Genomic DNA, 20753 nt, shown 5'->3' on the forward strand with positions numbered 1-20753 from the left:
TGCTGATGCAAGGCAGTAGAGAGATGGGTCAGATCTGAGGGGTCATGGTTGGGTTTTTTCAGGAGGGCGCAGAGAATTGCTTTTTTCCACTCAGTGGGAACCGTACCAGAGTTAAGGGAGGTATTAACAAGCTCAGTGGCCAAAGGAGCAATGGTAGATCCAGCCAGTGCCAGTATGTTGGGGGAGCAGGGTCAAGGGGCGAACCTCTTTTTAGTAAGGATAGTAGGGTAAGAAAGGAGTTCTGGGTTACAGGGGGAAAATTACCTAAGTTCTGGTTTATCGGGTTGTGAGTCCTCGAACATGTGTCCCTGAGGGTTCATCTGGACTTTTTGAGGCAGGTGGGTGAGGATGATCTGAATTTTTGAGTGAAAAAAGTTTGCCAATTCAGTGCATCGATGGTTAGAGGAGTCCATGGGTGCTGGGGGGCCAGGGTTCTTCATTAGTTTGGTGGCAATATGTAAAATTTCCTGGGGAGAGTTGCTAGCTGCTAGAATCTTTCCCTCGTAGAAGGAGGATTGAGCAGTTTTAATTTCTGATTTGTAGTGGCGAAGGGTCGATTTATATTCTAGTTTTTTTGTGGGTGAAAAGTCTCTTCTCCATCTTCTCTCTGCTTTTTTACAAAGCTGCCTTTAGGGTACGCAGGTTGGGAGTGTACCATGGAGAGCGGAGGGAGACTGTTTTCCTTTTGGGCTGATACTTTAGGGAGCACCAGGTTGAGAGAACCCTCAATCCAGTTGTGAAAGTTTTCACTGTTTATCACAGGGTCGGTGGTGGGGCTGGGTTGTAATCTGTTCAGTTCGTCTACCTATTTCTCTACAGGTAATTTGGACCAGGGTCGAAGTAAAGAGCGCGGCGGGGGGGCAGAGTATGGTATGCTGGTGTGTCCAGAGTAGAGGGATTAGGAAATGGTCAGTCCATGGTAGAGGGGACGGTGTGAGCCCAACAAATTTTCGAGGTTAGAAAAGATAGGGTCGAGCAGGTGACATTTTTCATGTGTGGGGAGTAGGACCTTTTGGAGAAGTTGGAAGGATACTATGTCCTGGGCAAGTTCTGTGGGGAGTGAAGCTACGGGTCATTGAAATGAAGGTTAAAATCCCCTAGACCGATAAAGTTTGCAGAGCGGCTCGCGAGGCTGCCAATAGTTTCTAGTAGTGCTTTTGCAAACTGTTCTGTAGTTCCTGGGGGTCGATAAACTAGGATGCCTGTAAGTGTGAAGGAGGGGGTAAAATTGATCACAAAATGGGTGTTTTCACAGTCCGATAGAGGGCTGTCAATCAGACGGTAGGTTAGGTGATTTTCATGCATGATGGCAATTCCTCCCCCCTTTCCTGACTCTCTATCTACCCTTTGGATGGAGTAGTCTGGGGGTAGGGCTTGGACTATGTCTGGGTCTGAACAGGTGTTCAGCCACGTTTCGGTAAGAAATAGTACATCAGAGTCCTCTTCGCTTAGCAGCATTGAGATTTTGGTTCTGTGTTTTGGTAGGGATCTGCAGTTGAGCTGGAATAGTTTGTGGATTGTGTTACACCGGGGGTGAGGGGCCCGAGGAGAGGGAATCTCATAATGACAGTGTGGGCATCTGTTATGGGACCTTTGGATAGATATAGAGTGTAAGCATTGTTGCTCCGGCCATTTATTAATGGTTTTCAGCAACGTGCTGGAATACTTGTACCGGTGGTGTGCTGCGGGGGCAGAGGTTCCGGCCCCTGGGCCTATTTGGGCGTGGGCGGGCTGGCCATTGGCGCGCCCGCTGGGCTCGTCCGCTGCGCCCTTGACAAGGCATCTGTATTTATGTTGATGTGAGTGAGTTTGGCACTAGACCACCAACTCACGTTCCACCGGAAGTGTGTCGGGCTATGACTCCCTCCACACAAACGAGACTTCTCACGGTGGACCGGGGAGAGTGCCCTTCGTGTAAACAGGTGAGTGGAATTACAAATGTGCCAGAAGGTTAAAACTAGTAATCAGTTTTTTAAAAACATAAAGATGACACAATACACATTTTAAAAATGCTGTTGTGAGATTCGTATTTACAAAAAGGGGTGGTGAGGGACAGAGTCTCTGAATTAAGCAGAAAGCTCTCACCCAGTCAAAAGATCAGGGCTAGATCCAACACCGTTTTTTAGCTCACTGCACCATCCCAGTTTCAGAACCTGACTGTATGCAAATTAGTCTGTTCCTGTCCCAGTGCATGATGGGAACAGGACAAACCAAACTACAGAAGCCAATTCTTACACTGGGAAGGAAACAAGCTCCCGGGGACCGGTTTCTGGCATTACAGCCGTCTTCGGCCCGGTTTGCTTGAATCCTGATGGTGCAATGAGCAAGGGTCTCACATCTGAGAATACCCTTCCACGCTTAGGGTGGACAAAAATATTTACAAAAAGGGGGTGGTGAGGGACAGAGTCTCTGAATTAAGCAGAAAGCTCTCACCCAGTCAAAAGATCAGGGCTAGATCCAACACCGTTTTTTAGCTCACTGCACCATCCCAGTTTCAGAACCTGACTGTATGCAAATTAGTCTGTTCCTGTCCCAGTGCATGATGGGAACAGGACAAACCAAACTACAGAAGCCAATTCTTACACTGGGAAGGAAACAAGCTCCCGGGGACCGGTTTCTGGCATTACAGCCGTCTTCGGCCCGGTTTGCTTGAATCCTGATGGTGCAATGAGCAAGGGTCTCACATCTGAGAATACCCTTCCACGCTTAGGGTGGACAAAAATATTTACAAAAAGGGGTGGTGAGGGACAGAGTCTCTGAATTAAGCAGAAAGCTCTCACCCAGTCAAAAGATCAGGGCTAGATCCAACACCGTTTTTTAGCTCACTGCACCATCCCAGTTTCAGAACCTGACTGTATGCAAATTAGTCTGTTCCTGTCCCAGTGCATGATGGGAACAGGACAAACCAAACTACAGAAGCCAATTCTTACACTGGGAAGGAAACAAGCTCCCGGGGACCGGTTTCTGGCATTACAGCCGTCTTCGGCCCGGTTTGCTTGAATCCTGATGGTGCAATGAGCAAGGGTCTCACATCTGAGAATACCCTTCCACGCTTAGGGTGGACAAAAATATTTACAAAAAGGGGTGGTAAGGGACAGAGTCTCTGAATTAAGCAGAAAGCTCTCACCCAGTCAAAAGATCAGGGCTAGATCCAACACCGTTTTTTAGCTCACTGCACCATCCCAGTTTCAGAACCTGACTGTATGCAAATTAGTCTGTTCCTGTCCCAGTGCATGATGGGAACAGGACAAACCAAACTACAGAAGCCAATTCTTACACTGGGAAGGAAACAAGCTCCCGGGGACCGGTTTCTGGCATTACAGCCGTCTTCGGCCCGGTTTGCTTGAATCCTGATGGTGCAATGAGCAAGGGTCTCACATCTGAGAATACCCTTCCACGCTTAGGGTGGACAAAAATATTTACAAAAAGGGGTGGTGAGGGACAGAGTCTCTGAATTAAGCAGAAAGCTCTCACCCAGTCAAAAGATCAGGGCTAGATCCAACACCGTTTTTTAGCTCACTGCACCATCCCAGTTTCAGAACCTGACTGTATGCAAATTAGTCTGTTCCTGTCCCAGTGCATGATGGGAACAGGACAAACCAAACTACAGAAGCCAATTCTTACACTGGGAAGGAAACAAGCTCCCGGGGACCGGTTTCTGGCATTACAGCCGTCTTCGGCCCGGTTTGCTTGAATCCTGATGGTGCAATGAGCAAGGGTCTCACATCTGAGAATACCCTTCCACGCTTAGGGTGGACAAAAATATTTACAAAAAGGGGTGGTGAGGGACAGAGTCTCTGAATTAAGCAGAAAGCTCTCACCCAGTCAAAAGATCAGGGCTAGATCCAACACCGTTTTTTAGCTCACTGCACCATCCCAGTTTCAGAACCTGACTGTATGCAAATTAGTCTGTTCCTGTCCCAGTGCATGATGGGAACAGGACAAACCAAACTACAGAAGCCAATTCTTACACTGGGAAGGAAACAAGCTCCCGGGGACCGGTTTCTGGCATTACAGCCGTCTTCGGCCCGGTTTGCTTGAATCCTGATGGTGCAATGAGCAAGGGTCTCACATCTGAGAATACCCTTCCACGCTTAGGGTGGACAAAAATATTTACAAAAAGGGGTGGTGAGGGACAGAGTCTCTGAATTAAGCAGAAATTGGTGAAGAATTGGCTTGGTAGTTTAGTCTGCCCTGTTCCCATGATGCACTGGGCCAGGGACAGACTGATTTGCATATAGCCAGGTTCTGAGCTGGGATGGGGCAGTGAGATAAATAACGGTGATGGATCAAGCCCTGATCTTTGGACTGGGTAAGAGTGGTCTGTTTAACTCAGACACTCTGTTCATCACCACCCCCTTTTCTAAATCGTTTTTGGCCACTATAGGTGTGGCAGGGTATACTCAGACATGAGTCCCTTTCTCACTGCTCCATCAGGATTCAAGCAAGCCGGGCCGAAGAAGGCTGAAATGCCAGAAACCGGTCCCCGGTAGCTTGTCTCCTTTCTGGTGAAGAATTGGCTTGGTAGTTTAGTCTGCCCTGTTCCCATGATGCACTGGGCCAGGGACAGACTGATTTGCATATAGCCAGGTTCTGAGCTGGGATGGGGCAGTGAGATAAATAACGGTGATGGATCAAGCCCTGATCTTTGGACTGGGTAAGAGTGGTCTGTTTAACTCAGACACTCTGTTCATCACCACCCCCTTTTCTAAATCGTATTTGGCCACTATTGGTGTGGCAGGGTATACTCAGACATGAGTCCCTTTCTCACTGCTCCATCAGGATTCAAGCAAGCCGGGCCGAAGAAGGCTGAAATGCCAGAAACCGGTCCCCGGTAGCTTGTCTCCTTTCTGGTGAAGAATTGGCTTGGTAGTTTAGTCTGCCCTGTTCCCATGATGCACTGGGCCAGGGACAGACTGATTTGCATATAGCCAGGTTCTGAGCTGGGATGGGGCAGTGAGATAAATAACGGTGATGGATCAAGCCCTGATCTTTGGACTGGGTAAGAGTGGTCTGTTTAACTCAGACACTCTGTTCATCACCACCCCCTTTTCTAAATCGTTTTTGGCCACTATAGGTGTGGCAGGGTATACTCAGACATGAGTCCCTTTCTCACTGCTCCATCAGGATTCAAGCAAGCCGGGCCGAAGAAGGCTGAAATGCCAGAAACCGGTCCCCGGTAGCTTGTCTCCTTTCTGGTGAAGAATTGGCTTGGTAGTTTAGTCTGCCCTGTTCCCATGATGCACTGGGCCAGGGACAGACTGATTTGCATATAGCCAGGTTCTGAGCTGGGATGGGGCAGTGAGATAAATAACGGTGATGGATCAAGCCCTGATCTTTGGACTGGGTAAGAGTGGTCTGTTTAACTCAGACACTCTGTTCATCACCACCCCCTTTTCTAAATCGTTTTTGGCCACTATAGGTGTGGCAGGGTATACTCAGACATGAGTCCCTTTCTCACTGCTCCATCAGGATTCAAGCAAGCCGGGCCGAAGAAGGCTGAAATGCCAGAAACCGGTCCCCGGTAGCTTGTCTCCTTTCTGGTGAAGAATTGGCTTGGTAGTTTAGTCTGCCCTGTTCCCATGATGCACTGGGCCAGGGACAGACTGATTTGCATATAGCCAGGTTCTGAGCTGGGATGGGGCAGTGAGATAAATAACGGTGATGGATCAAGCCCTGATCTTTGGACTGGGTAAGAGTGGTCTGTTTAACTCAGACACTCTGTTCATCACCACCCCCTTTTCTAAATCGTTTTTGGCCACTATAGGTGTGGCAGGGTATACTCAGACATGAGTCCCTTTCTCACTGCTCCATCAGGATTCAAGCAAGCCGGGCCGAAGAAGGCTGAAATGCCAGAAACCGGTCCCCGGTAGCTTATCTCCTTTCTGGTGAAGAATTGGCTTGGTAGTTTAGTCTGCCCTGTTCCCATGATGCACTGGGCCAGGGACAGACTGATTTGCATATAGCCAGGTTCTGAGCTGGGATGGAGCAGTGAGATAAATAACGGTGATGGATCAAGCCCTGATCTTTGGACTGGGTAAGAGTGGTCTGTTTAACTCAGACACTCTGTTCATCACCACCCCCTTTTCTAAATCGTTTTTGGCCACTATAGGTGTGGCAGGGTATACTCAGACATGAGTCCCTTTCTCACTGCTCCATCAGGATTCAAGCAAGCCGGGCCGAAGAAGGCTGAAATGCCAGAAACCGGTCCCCGGTAGCTTGTCTCCTTTCTGGTGAAGAATTGGCTTGGTAGTTTAGTCTGCCCTGTTCCCATGATGCACTGGGCCAGGGACAGACTGATTTGCATATAGCCAGGTTCTGAGCTGGGATGGGGCAGTGAGATAAATAACGGTGATGGATCAAGCCCTGATCTTTGGACTGGGTAAGAGTGGTCTGTTTAACTCAGACACTCTGTTCATCACCACCCCCTTTTCTAAATCGTTTTTGGCCACTATAGGTGTGGCAGGGTATACTCAGACATGAGTCCCTTTCTCACTGCTCCATCAGGATTCAAGCAAGCCGGGCCGAAGAAGGCTGAAATGCCAGAAACCGGTCCCCGGTAGCTTGTCTCCTTTCTGGTGAAGAATTGGCTTGGTAGTTTAGTCTGCCCTGTTCCCATGATGCACTGGGCCAGGGACAGACTGATTTGCATATAGCCAGGTTCTGAGCTGGGATGGGGCAGTGAGATAAATAACGGTGATGGATCAAGCCCTGATATTTGGACTGGGTAAGAGTGGTCTGTTTAACTCAGACACTCTGTTCATCACCACCCCCTTTTCTAAATCGTTGTGAGATTCGTAATCATTCTCAGGAGCTAAGCTAGAGGAGCCGGCAGATTTTTTGAGCGTTATTTTGCAGTAATCAGATTCACTCACGCATGTCCAGGGCCAGGCAAGTAGGCAGAGTGACAGTGTGCCCTTCGTCGTGCACCTCACTTCAGCCTTCGTACCTTAACATTTTCCTTCCTCATAAAATTTGGAGAAACATCTGGAAGTGTAGCAAGAAGTACAAGTTCTTGTTAACTCTATTCCAAGATGTGTGCTCTTGGCACAAAGGTATAACATCTTGTGCCGCGGCCTTATAAAGATACATTCTTACATTCTGAGCGCAAGCATTAAGCAGCAAATAAAACCAAAAGTATATGCACATAATGTAATGCACTTTTGGTTGAAAATCAAGCAAATAGCGAGCCATTGACTAGCCGGGCTCCTATCCATTCTCCATGTCTTATTTTGCTTTGTAACATGCAGTATGATAAGGGCACTGAGGTGAGGGTGTCCAAGAGCCTGGTTCCAATTTTGAATGAATGTCAGGGCCTTAAACCGCAGAGCAGTGAAGTGGGGATCCTGGTTTGTTGATCTCAGACATCAAGCAACGAAAATACTACCGCCTCTTGTGCCCCTGCACCCTTGGGGTCTTCTGAGCTGATAAATATATTGGAAGAGATTCTGTGAAGCTGGAAATTTCCATCCAGAGAGACTCAACGTCCGCGTTTCCTCAGGGCAGGACTGGCTCTAGGGCGATGCGATTAGTGCCACCGCGCCGACTTGGGGTGGGGACTCATTTTTGCAAGTCTATTATAATTTTTAAAGCACCTGCTTCTGCGTTCTTGGCCTCCAGTAATTTTCAAGGATCAATTAAAATGGCAAGAATAAACCGGTGATTAATATTCTTCGTGGAAAGAGACAACAGGTTTGTTCAGTCGAAGTTTTGACTCATGCTAAGGTAGTGCTGAGTGTTAAAATGCCCACCGCTAAGAACGTGTACCAGGCAGCTAACTTAGTGCATATAATGTAAATAGATCAGTGGGTTACTGCTTCTATAAGAGAGCTCCTTTTGTTACTTGTCATTTGTAAATCAAAATCCTAATATTGAACATTGAGCAATTAACTGTCATCGAAGAGCTGCATGCAAACTGCAAGGTATATGTTACTCTTAGAGCTATATGTTTTTTTGCCCAGTCTTTCATTATCCTAATTTCTTGCCAAAAGTGTTCATTTGGATAGAAAACAATTCTTATTATTAAAGAGAACTCCTAACAATGGTATTATGTTGTACATTCTGCATGTGTGCTTTAAAGAATAAGGACACTTAAACTATATGACCTCCCAGTATTGATGACATGTCACTCCTACATTACACCTTGTAGTCCTGTCTGATATAACATTTCCTATACACTGATTTACACACATATGATTGTCTCTGAGCAATGTGTGTGTGATGTAAAGTGCTTTGACACCTTACACTGGTATAAGTGGTGCTATAAAACTAAATGAATCTGAGAAACAGTGGTTATGGAGAATTGAGGGGCACTGTTAAAGGGTTCTAATGAAGGAATCCATGTCAGAGGTGGTCATTGAGGGGGGGCGCCCACAAGCATTGTGGCATAGGGTGCCACCAGTGTTAAAGCCAGCCCTGCCTCAGGGTCATGCTTGCGGGCCCAATACAAATGTGTGCGCCCAGAATGAATGGAAGCGGTGCAGCAGTGGACCTCAACTACGCCAAACCAGGGTGAAGAATGATATCCACACCACTGCCCTCCCCAAAACACACCAGAAATCATGAGGTTCCAAACAGCGAAGAAAAGCCATGCGAGTGCACACATCATCATAATCTCTTCTTTGAGGGCACTGGACGGCACCCCCATGTCCACGTCTCTCCTAGAGGTGAAAGAGCAGCTCTGGTGATGTTTAACACCCAGACTGCCGAATAAAGGCTGCTTAGTCTCGATTCTACTTTATATCTCTTTTTTCCTCTACCCTACATTCAATATCTGTCATTTCTCTCTTGCGTGTCCCTTTTCACCCCTGCTTTTTCCCTTTCTGCCTTTCACTTCCCTCTTTCTCCGTTCTCTCTCATATACCGAGTCAAATTCTGATGATGAGACGTACGTTTTGCTCCCCAGAAAAATGCCGCTAGAGGCCCGTTGCTCGCAGCTTTGGATGAGCCTTCATTGGCTGCCTATCTCGCAGAGAACACAAGTACTATAGCTGAAGTCTTTGCTTTAAAGGGGAAACAATAAGTGCAGGTACCACACCAAGTTGAGTGGGCGGGGCTGGGGCAGGCATGATTATATAAACGATTCAGAAAAGGGTGTGGTGATGAACAGAGTGTCTGAATTAAGCAGACCACTCTTACCCAGTCCAAAGATCAGGGCTTGATCCATCACCGTTTTTTAGCTCACTGCACCATCCCAGCTCAGAACCTGGCTACATGCAAATTAGTCTACTGCCATCTGTCAAGTTTTCATTTTGCCCTTGGGTTGAATTATCCCTATTATTAGTCTCAAATTTCCTGCAAGTGCAAATTCCTTCTGCAATTGTGGGCAAGGCATATGTAGGCATTTAATATCCTGCCTCCTACTATACCCCTTTTAAATGCGCAAGCCGCTTATTACCCTTAAAGGGACATGTTATGTAACTAGTGAGAAGTAAACAAACTGAGCATGTGCACCTCAATGTGCATGCTCTAACTGCAGACAGCAGAAAAACAGACTGCCTGCACAAGGCCAGAAAACAGAATCCGACAGGGACCCGTTTCGAGGTCCCCTTTTAAAAACTGCCGGTGCTCAGCACGGGTGGGTCCCAGCCCACCTAAAGCCCTGACCTAATCCTTCCTAGGGCTCACATCCATGGTCCAGCGCTTAGAAACCTAGGGGAGTGCCCCCGGACCCCCCCCCCTACTCCCCCACTACTGTGCTTCACAGCACCACACTGTGACTGTGAGGAACAGGAGAGGAGCCCCATGGCTTGCAGCTCTGGTGCAGTGAACCTCCGCTGTCCCTCCTCCTGTTATTGTATAGTGGTTCGAGACACAGGAGAGGAGGGTGGGGCTTCTCAGGGCCTTGCAGCTATGATGTAGTGCTACTAGGATTTCCACCTATCCGGTTTTCTGTCGGCTCCACCGGTATTTTAGTGTCCTGGCAGTTAAAAACAAGAAGCAAAATCACTTCAAGCCGGTATTTCCAGCACTTCCAGCACTTCTCTATAAATACTTCAAATAGCAGAAGTAAATAGAAAACACTTTTAATTGTGTTCTAGAACTGCATTAACGACCCCAGGCTAGTAATTAAAGTAAACACAGACAGAAAAGTAATGCTACAAATGATTACATTTGATTTCGTTTAAAGTCCTCTTTAGTATTCTCTTGGGTCGATGCATCCTCTTACAACAACAAATGTCTGGATTTTTTTCTTTTGGAATATGGCAAACCTAAGCGCTACGCGGCCTGATCGAGGAGCTTCCTTCCCTGCACCTGCATGGAATACAGCCTGAAGGCACAGGGAAGGTGTGGCCGCTGGTGCCTCCCAGCCACAATGCCTAAGACAATACAAAATGGAGTCCCGGGAGCCACTGAAAAAACATCCTAGCACCACTGAAAAAACGTCAAAGCAAACCTGGCAGCAAGAAGGCCTCATGGTTCAACTATGATCTTAAGAAGTCCAAGAAACTCTGCCGCTCCCTTGAAAAGGCCTGGAAAAAAGACCCAACCACTAGCACCAAGGACGCCTTCAAAAACGCCACCCGCATACACCACCAACTAATCCGAAAAGCCAAGAAAACAGCATTCAAGGATCGACTAGACAACAACGCCCACAACAGCAAGGAACTTTTCAACATCGTCAAGGAATTTACCAATCCCTCGGCCAACTCCAACGACATCACCCCCTCTCAAGCCCTCTGCGACTCCCTGGCTTTATTCTTCCACAACAAAATTGCAGAGATCCACAACAGCTTCGACAACCAACCCGAAGACCAACCCACCCAACCATCTGCTGAACGTTCACCCCCCTTGAACACCCTCAACAACTGGAACCCAATCTCCACTGAGGACACCATCCGCCTGATGAACTCCATCCACTCAGGATCCCCCACAGATCCATGTCCTCACCACATCTTCAACAAAGCAGACTCCGTCATAGCACCGCACCTCCGAGACGTCATCAACTGCTCCTTCAACTCCGCCACCTTCCCGGAAAGCTGGAAACACGCTGAACTCAGCGCCCTTCTGAAAAAACCCACAGCGGACCCCACCGAACTCAAAAATGACCGCCCCATCTCGCTCCTTCCTTTCCCGGCCAAAGTCATCGAGAAAGCTGTCAACAACCAGCTCGCCGCTTTCCTCGAAGCCAACAAATCCCTCGACTCCTCACAGTCTGGCTTCCGAGCAAAACACAGCACTGAGACCGCCCTCATCGCAGCAACAGACGACATTCGAACTCTACTGGACAATGGAGACACAGTCGCCCTCATCCTCCTCGACCTCTCTGCAGCCTTCGACACAGTCTGCCACAGCACCCTTTTACAACGCCTTAGAAACATCGGAATACAAGGAAAAGCACTTGAATGGATCACCTCGTTCCTCACCGGAAGAACCCAGAGAGTCCGCCTTCCACCATTCAAGTCCGAGGCCACTGAAGTCATCTGTGGCGTACCACAAGGATCCTCACTCAGTCCCACCCTCTTCAACGTATACATGAGCCCCCTCGCGGACATCGCCCGCCAACACAACCTCAACATCATCTCCTACGCGGATGACACTCAACTGATCCTTTCACTCACCACTGACCCCAGCACCGCCAAAACTAACCTACACGAAGGAATGAAAGAAGTTGCCGAATGGATGAAACATAGCCGTCTGAAACTGAACTCAGATAAAACAGAAGTCCTCATCTTAGGTTCATCCCCCTCTGCTTGGGACGACTCTTGGTGGCCGGAAGCCCTTGGAAAAGCACCCATCCCGACAGACCACGCACGGAACCTAGGCGTTATCTTGGATTCTTCACTTTCAATGAGCAGACAAGTCAGCGCCGTCTCCTCATCCTGCTTCAACATTCTTCGCATGCTCAAAAAAACATTTCGCTGGATCCCTACCGAAACCAGAAAAACAGTCACCCATGCTCTGGTCACGAGCCGACTGGACTACGGTAACACCCTCTACTCAGGTACTACCGCTAAACTCCAGAAAAAACTCCAACGAATCCAAAACGCCTCAGCCAGGATCATATTAGACATCCCGCGCAACGAACACATCTCTGGTCACCTGAAAAACCTCCACTGGCTACCCGTCAATAAGAGGATCACTTTCCGACTTCTAACCCACGCACACAAAGCACTCTACGAAATCGGACCAGAATGCCTCAACTCACGACTGTCCTTCTACACCCCCTCCCGCCAACTACGATCTTCCAGCCAAGCCCCCGCCACTGTACCTCGCATCAACAAGACCACCATGGGAGGTAGATCCTTCTCTTACCTGGCAGCTAAAACCTGGAACTCACTTCCCACCCACCTTCGCCTTACCCAGAACCACCTAGCATTCAGAAAGCAACTTAAAACATGGATATTTGACAAGTAATCCTCCTCCCCTCCCTAAGCGCCTTGAGACCCTCTGGGTAAGTAGTGCGATATATAAATTCTATGACTTGACTTGACTTGACTGAAAGCACTATTGGTAGGAAACGGCTCATAAAAAGGTGCACAAGTTTTACGTCTTGTTTTTCAATCTAACCACTGCTCAGGCCTCCGGCCCTCGCCTCCCGAGCTGTTGATGGATCACACCTCCCCACGCCCCCACACCCCTCCGCAACCCACCTCCCCTTACCCATGCAAAGTCACCATGCCCTTCAACGTGTGAGGTGCGAGGCCCATACACACCTTCACACCTTGCTTTCGAGTGGAGAACAGATGAGGGAGGGGCATGAGCAGCAGGTGCGCAAGGCCCATTGGGCTTAAAGGGCTTCAGCCCCCCCCACCCCCAATGTGTCAGCCCAGGCTGAGACAGCTTCCTGGGCTGGCGACCGTCTTATTGCAGCCTCACCCCCAGTACTTCACAGGTTTTTAAAAGACCATTTACTTGCGCGGTAGGCTTTGTTGTGTTGTCACCCCTTCTTAGAGCCCCTGAAGCTCCACTCTGTCCACTCTGCCTACTGCTGGAAGACTTAGCCCCCCCCCCCCTCGAAATTTGTATTAGCCCCCCCCCCCCACCCCGATAAGTGGCTCTAGTTGCGCCTCTGACGAGCAGCAAGCGGCGTGAGTAGAGAATGATACACAAGAGAAGTCTGTTGGTGCTGTGAGCGCGGGCTCTGGACAGCTGCCAACACTGCCCGTGGCAAGCGACGGCCGTGATACAAAATGAACAAGCAAACGCACAGACGCACGGAAAATGACACCGCACCATGGCTGGCGCAGATCAGAGAGCAGCACGCACAGGGTAACAGGCAGAGGCAATGAGGCTGACCAGATACATACTTCTACGCATACACCATCACTTTATGGTTTATACGGAACGTGAAACATTAGTTGTTCAGATAACTATTTTACTCGTTCACCTGTTAATGTATCGCCGCATTGATTTTAGCGTTATTTAATTATTTGCACGGGTTTGTTATCGCTGATGTTATATTTATTTATTCTAGCGTTTATACAATGCCAATTGTAGATGTGGACTCCTAGAAGCTTATATTTCTGGCACAGTTGTTCTTTTTAAATGAAATGCCCATATACATAAACTATCAATTATAATTTTACACGGTGAACGTGCTTAATTTGAGCCGGTGCTCCTGGTGATAGGCGGGGGCGGGGAATTTATTTCCGCGTCAGACGGACTAAGTCACAAACAGAAAGCAGGAACACGCTAGAGCGAGAAATTGTGCCAGGGAGTGCCTGGTAGTGAATTAAAGAATCGGGTCATTAGTTTCCTGAGCGACGTCGTTTAATTACACCGGCCGCCGGCTCAGCCTGAGCAGAATTTCGGCACCAACACCTTTTTCTTTCACAGATTAAACACTGCACCGAGATTACATAACAAATCACGCTTTGCACTGGGAAAGAAGCCAGTAATAAACCTTTGTTGGATATCCTAACAAAGAAAAACCCAGCACGAGGCGTAATTGTCAGCAAACCCTCAACCCAAGGCAACATGTAACGCAAATTCATACTCGTAGGTAAATCACACCACCTAAACCTGACTTCTGGCGACCTATAGCAGGGGACCGAACTCGACAGAGCACTCAACCATGGACACTGGGCAGCAGAGTGAACAAGGAACTATAAGGAAACAGCCAGCAAATATACATTGTCACGGGATAACACGCAGGAACAAAACCTTCACAATCGCCACATAGGGCAAATAACTCTTCACTGGTAGAATTACACAGAGTAAATAACTATTACAGGGCAGGAATCCAAAAGCTCTCGAGGTATACATGTTCACACATTGCCGCACTGGCGGTGACCTTGCCTAGAAAAGCCAAACTTTCAGACCCCAATAACAAAAGCAGCACTGTTTAACCCGGTTTAATGCTGCTGCAGTGCTTCACACCTGCACACTCGCCCACCCCTTGCAACGCCCCCACCCCCCGTCCGGTTCAATAAAATTGCCAGTGCTGTTTTTTGCTCTCAGTCCGCCCTGCCCGTGGCCTGCAGACCACCAGGGGAATATCAGAAAGGCGGTATGAAAATAGCCGCACCCTACCTTAAACAGCAGCTCATTGCACCAGAGAAGTACTTCACATTTATCACGCAGCAATATCCAACCTCACAACACAGAGCGGCAGTGCACGCACAGCCCTTCACAGGAAGGTGGCGATAACCCTGGAAAGGCTTCCAGAGAGGGCCCCGTCACACGCGGCATCAATAGAATGAACTCTGCCTCCCACAGTAAGTGTGGCGCACACCACATACAGCAAGTAAAAAGAACATGCTTACTTCTTGGGGAGTAAATTGTGGCTGTAGGTTCTGGGTGATTCGGAGTACAATCAGGGATAGACTGCCTCTGTGGCGCCCCTGAGTAAGGGATCAAATATGTCGCCTTGACCTGTCGAGACCTGGGCTGGAATAAAGCGCTAATGCCCGGGAATTGCAGCACAGGTGGAGGGAGGGGGAGTGGTCCCTCCAGGGTGGAACAGGTAGAGGAGACGCGCGGTGAGGCGCCCTGTGTTTTTTCAAGGAAGCTAATCTTTCGAGTGATGTAAGAGGGGGCAGGTCCGTAAGGTTACTGTACATGATGTACATGACATACAAGGTCCTCACGCGCACTGGGTCCTCGCTCGCGCATTTGTCACTTCATCCACACCTGGTGCACTTCCTGGTCTTTGGCACCAGCTGCCTCTAGACACGGTTGTGTGATGTTGGCGGTGCGTGTGGAGAGCTGTCACTGGGACGGCGGCCCGAGGCAACAGCGTGAACACGGGGGTGTTTTTTTACGTGGGTTGTGCGCGGTACCATTACCTGGGTGGATGCTGCCGGCACACCCTGCCCTGCACAGGTTCAGGACTCGGAGAGCGAGCGGCAGCAGTCAGCGTCCAACAATCCCACCGAACCATTGGATGCAGCTCAGGAGTACACCGGGGACAGCGGGCCCGCAACGCCGCCCTCACCTGCCCCATCCCAGCTTAGGAACGGGCTTTGGAGCGGGACAGAGGGCAAAGTCACCGGCCTCTGCGACGGCAACTCCATTCTTTTCTCTAAAACATCACGTCTCGGTGCTTAAAATAATTGTAAATTACTCCCGGTGATCAAAGCTCTGCTCAGAATTCCGAGGCTGGTGAAGTTAGATATAGGAGCAGCTTTTAAAACAAAGGAGGATTCTTACATCCACTTTATGTCACCGCACCTTCCTATATCTCGTTCTGTTTTTCTTTCTCCCTTAATTCATGCGTCTCTTTTCCGTACCTGTCCGCGTTCTTTATGCCGCTGTATCTCTACTATTGCATTTTACTGTTTCCCCAGCGAATCCTGTTTTCACAATCTGTAAAGATCGTTCATTTCTTTGTAGCATCAACCATTTATATATAATCAAGTTGTTCATTTTTTTTAGTTTTTTTCACACTTGCAACTTATTCCACACTATGCTTTGTTTTTTAATTTCTTTATCGGAGTTGCGGCTTTACCTTCTTGTTTGAAATACACAGTTTTATTTATTTATTTCTTTAAAGTATTATATAGCGCGAACTAGACCCGAGTCATCGGATATCAGAGCGCTTTACATGAGCACCAGTTTCGGTACCGGTGGACACATCAATGTTGTTAGGCCCGGGGAGATTGAGTGATTTGCCCAGAATCACAGGATGTTGAGCGCCGTTGCCGAGACGTGAAGCTAGGTGAACCCGGTTCCCAGCTTCGAGGTCGACCGCTCTAGCAAAAAGGCTACATCCTCCCCTACTTAAGCCTTTTATACATTTCCATGTGCCGCCTTCTTATTTCTTTCTCTGTTCTTTCATTTTTCTTTCTGTGCACTCTGTCTTCTTTGCTTTGAATTCAGACTTGTTTGCTCTGACTTTATCATGTCTAACTCTCACTTTGGTTTATTTTACATTGTGTTCCCCTTGTCTTGCTGTTCTGTGGGCTTTCGTTCATAATTTGTCCTTTCTCTTTGCTGTATTCTTTTTAAAAGCTCTTTTCTCTCATTCCCTTGGTTTTACATTCCTCCTTTTTGATTTGATTTGATTTGATTTATCTATTTGTAGAGCGCAGGAATGCCCAAAGGCGTCTTGGCGCTGAGATGTACTACTGGCTCTTGAAGATGTTGATTAGAGCTGTGCAGAGAAAAGACAGGTTTTAACTTCCTTTCTAAAGGATTTCAAGGATGGGCTGATTTTTATGTCTAGCAGTAGTTGGTAGTTTTTCACTTTTATTTCTTCTTTTTAGCTTTGGCCATTTCCTCGCATTTCATCCATTTCTTTCTATCCCTTTCGAAATTCCATTAGACTCTACCCTTCCCATCTCTGTTGGTCAGTGTGCCTTGATGCAGCTGGGGTGCGCCTATCGGCCCACCCTCCAACACACACCCAGCGCGGCACCTCCGCACCTGCTACTTACTACACCAAAGGTAACTTCTTACCTGCCTGTCAAAGTTTTCACACCCCATATTTTTGTTTGTATAGTGCTCAATTTTAAAAGGTTATCGCCGGGCTCCGTCTTCTTAAAACGTACAATTTAGACGTCAAAGCAAGCAAGCTTCATTCCGTTTAAAGGACTTATGCGTTTCTAGTTTCAGTCATTCGTAAAGCAGGCAGCCGGGCTCAAGGAACCACAGACAGAAATAGAAGATATGTCAGCCCCAGGGCAGTTCGCACTGTGGGAGTGGGGAGTGAAGGGTGGAGGTAGATGAGGGACGGTGCACTTGAACTTTTGGCCGAATAGGCTAGCATTTTTACGGAATTGAAAGTTGTAGATTTGGGTCCATGTTTTTCCCGGAGGACAGATTCAGAAATACTTTTGCGTTCACGTTTCGTTTTATGTTACGTTTTATGTTCCAACTATAGCGCAAGCACCCGCATCAACCTTTATGTTAAATGTCATATGGGCGCAGGAACTAGGGGCAGACACGAGAAGACTGTACAACCAATCTCTGAACCAGATGCAAGCACAACCACCACCGAAACCCGCAAGGTCCTATGCAATTGCCCTACAAACCTGCAATTTGTTGTGTGTTACTTTTGTACTCTGTAACATGTAAATACCAATAAAAAAACCAAAAAAAAACATCGCTTTGTTATGGATCGAATACAGTTCTCAACATTATTGTACACTTTCTCTCTGACATATCCAAACAAAACGTTTTCAAGTAAAATCTCGCAATTGTAATCTTAAAGTAATTAATCATAATTTAATTGATCTATGTGTAGAACCATAACCTATTTGTAAAACATTTTTTATTACTGTTCATATTTAATTTCAAAATTATTTTTCCTTCAAATTATGTCGATTACAAAAAACCGTCTTTTTCTCCCGAATTTTTCTTCGAAGAAATAACATTTTATTATAAAGAGGCCGGGAAAATCAAACGTATGTATACGTTTCTGGCACTCACTTCTATGAAAAGAACATGCTGTCCCTGGAAAGTGCTGACATCATCACCCCGTCGTCAATGCAGAGTGTCGTGAGAGAAAAAGCTTTGGACTGAAACATACAAAAGCACAGAAGGGAGACAGTGAGAGGTGTCAATGGCGGTGCTGTCATAACCACAACAGGTGCAGTGGCACCAGGCCCAGAGGTGTGATAGTATCACTGTACACCGAAGTATGGCTGTCTTTTATCACCCAATCCTAGTGGATGGGCCCATTTGCTTTGCTTGCATTAGGGCCCCTGGCACCTCTACTAACGAGTAAAGTCCAATAGAATCCATTATTCCTCTATCCAAGTCACCAGGACTGAGTGAAGTGCCTGGCTTGGGAACAGAGGGATGCAGCAGAGGGGTGATCTGAGGGGTCGGATGGTAGAGTGGCACACCTGGGGGGAAGGGTAGTGCCGAAGGGGGCGGTGGAAGGGGCAGACAGTAGTAGATGCCAATACAGGACGGAAGGCAGAGAGACTCGAGGCCCTGTCTTCAGCGTGCCCTAAGACAACTGCACGAGGCAGTGTTTGGTGGGGACTCTAGTGATGAGAAATAAGGCAGTGACGCCTCAGAGAATGTTGAGGCTGCGCAGCCCTGCACCTGCCAATGGAGACGCAGAGCTGAACTATTGATGCCGGAGGATGATGGATGTTGCAGCGTGCAGGGGGCGCTGGTTAGAACGCTCCATGTTCATGGCTGGCGAAGGAGGACTGGAGAAAAGTGAATGCATAGCCAGGGCTTGAAGTGGGATGAGAAAACTAGGGGGTTCTCTCAAAGGGGCGTAGCCTATGTAGTGACCGACGTGGCTTAAACATGTAAGCTAAACATTTGTGTTTAGCATGGATTGCCACCCGACTGGCAGTTTGCTGCCTCTCTTTATGCCAGAATCAGATACAATACACCCTCTGACATATATGTCTAGCTTTTGTGGAAAAAAGCCGACGTAAAGTATTTTTCATTGATATACACCTAGGGCTTTAGGTGGGATGAAAACACTGGGGGTGTCTCTCAAGGGGGCGTGGCCATTGAAATTAAGGGCGTGGCTTAAAACACATAAGCTAAAAGTTTGTGCTTAGAATAGTGTGTCGCCCCACTTGTATTTTGCTGTTTCTGCCATTGTATCCAGCTATACGACACAACAAGTAACATCATACCTACAACAAGTCAGGACTATTAGCTTTGTCAATGGTTGTTAGTTGCATGAGATAAATAAGCAGCAACTGTGCTTGTACATATATCTTCCACATGAAGCCCTGGTGACACCACAACAATGTTGCTGTTCCTGAGTTCCGAGAAGAGAAATCCAGAGAGAAAATGACTCCCTTCAAAGGATTTCCCTTCCCCTATAACGCTAAAAAAAACGGACCGACTGTGCCAGGGCACAAAAATAGAGCACAGGCACAAAACAGAGCCGAATAGAGACCCGTTTTGAGGTCTCTTTAAAAAAACTGTCGGTGATCAGACCCAGTGAGACCCTGCCCACTTAAAACCCTGCATACACTTACAACAAGACTAAGTGAAGGGTGGGGCTCTGCCCAGGGTTGGATTGGGAATGAAAATCGGCCCGGGCACACAAAAAAAAATCGGCCCACATTTGCATAAACACTCCTCATATCACTCCTTTCCGGATCTGTCCCTGACTCATGGAGAGGTAGTATATTAATTCCCCTATTTAAAAAGGGTGAACGGGACAATCCGGCAAATTACCGTCTAATAGCTTTATTAGATGCAATAGGAAAAGTGTTCGCTAAATATCTTTTAACTTTGATTAATAATTGGATAGATTTTAACTGTATTTTACCTTTGGAACAAACTGGATTTCGTAAAGATCATGGAACATTAGATAATTTAACAGCACTGCAGGTGATTACTGATAAATATGTACGTGTTCGGGGTGGTGGAATTTACGTGGCATTTATAGACTTCTCCACAGCGTTTGATAAAGTCGATCGACCAACCCTGTGGAGAAAGCTTGCAGCTTTAGGTATGCCATTACAGCTTCTTGAGCTTGTGAAGGCCCTTCACTCGAACTCACTGCCTTGGTGTAATCTTATAAAAAAACTTTAGGGGGGGGGATGCACGCGTTAGTTTACACTGGTGAGACAAGTGAGGCCACTTCTACTCTGGCCCCCTGCTCCCGCTGGGTACGTGCAGACATTAATGGGCCGGCCAGCGAGACAAAGGGAGTGACACCTTTGCTAAGCGGAGGTAATGAGCGCCCATCCTCTCTAGATAGGCCTCTCAGACACCCACTGGGCCGCTGACTGTATCAGAAGAACAGAGACAGCGCCCAATAGGCCCCCAGACTGCTCAAAATAGCAGCCCACAGCAGCCCTCGGACACCGGCCCCTCGGGCATTGCCCGAATGCCCACGTTACCAATCCGACGCTGGCTCTGCCGAGTTAAAAGACCTTTTTTTCCCTCACTTCGAGGGACCCCTCTCAGCATATGGCTTTTAGAACTGCCGATGCACCGGCAAGACCCGGACCATTTAAAGCCCTGAGCATAGTAGCCCTGAGACATTCAAGGTCCCGCCCTGCATCACTTTGGAACACTGGTAATGGGAAGAGTAGTAGATCGCTGTTTAAGAGACTAGGGACGGCCGGCTTGGCAAGTGGGGGAGTGGTGTGTTAAGGGACAGGAGTACGCACAAAGGGGTGATGAATGGACATTGGAGGGGTCTGCCAGACAGAGGAAGTCCAAGGGGTCATCTTACCAGCGAGGACAGACCACTAGGAATGTGGGAAAGGCGTACAAAATTGGACAGGGATGGAATTATGTGGCCAGATGTCTGAAACTAAAGTTTTATCATCTCTTACAATGAGTCTAAAACTGGATACCATACAGTACTTTGAGCGTCCCTTCCAAATTGCGGATCAGTAGTATCCATAGTTTGCCACCGGAATTCCAGTCAC

General features: G+C 47.8%; 1 protein-coding gene across 1 annotated transcript in view; it reads right to left on the reverse strand.

The window, feature by feature from the left end:
• The window catches only part of LOC147730807 (4-galactosyl-N-acetylglucosaminide 3-alpha-L-fucosyltransferase FUT6-like), a 158093-nt gene extending 143217 nt beyond the window's left edge, over positions 1-14876 (reverse strand). The window contains exon 1 of the mRNA XM_086955632.1: positions 14709-14876. The gene's annotated coding sequence lies outside the window, so the exon portion shown is untranslated. The remainder of the gene's footprint in view (positions 1-14708) is intronic.
• Between the last annotated feature and the right edge of the window lie 5877 nt (positions 14877-20753).

The sequence above is a fragment of the Lissotriton vulgaris genome, chromosome 2_1, assembly GCF_964263255.1.
Source record: "Lissotriton vulgaris chromosome 2_1, aLisVul1.2, whole genome shotgun sequence".
Lineage (NCBI taxonomy): Eukaryota > Metazoa > Chordata > Amphibia > Caudata > Salamandridae > Lissotriton > Lissotriton vulgaris.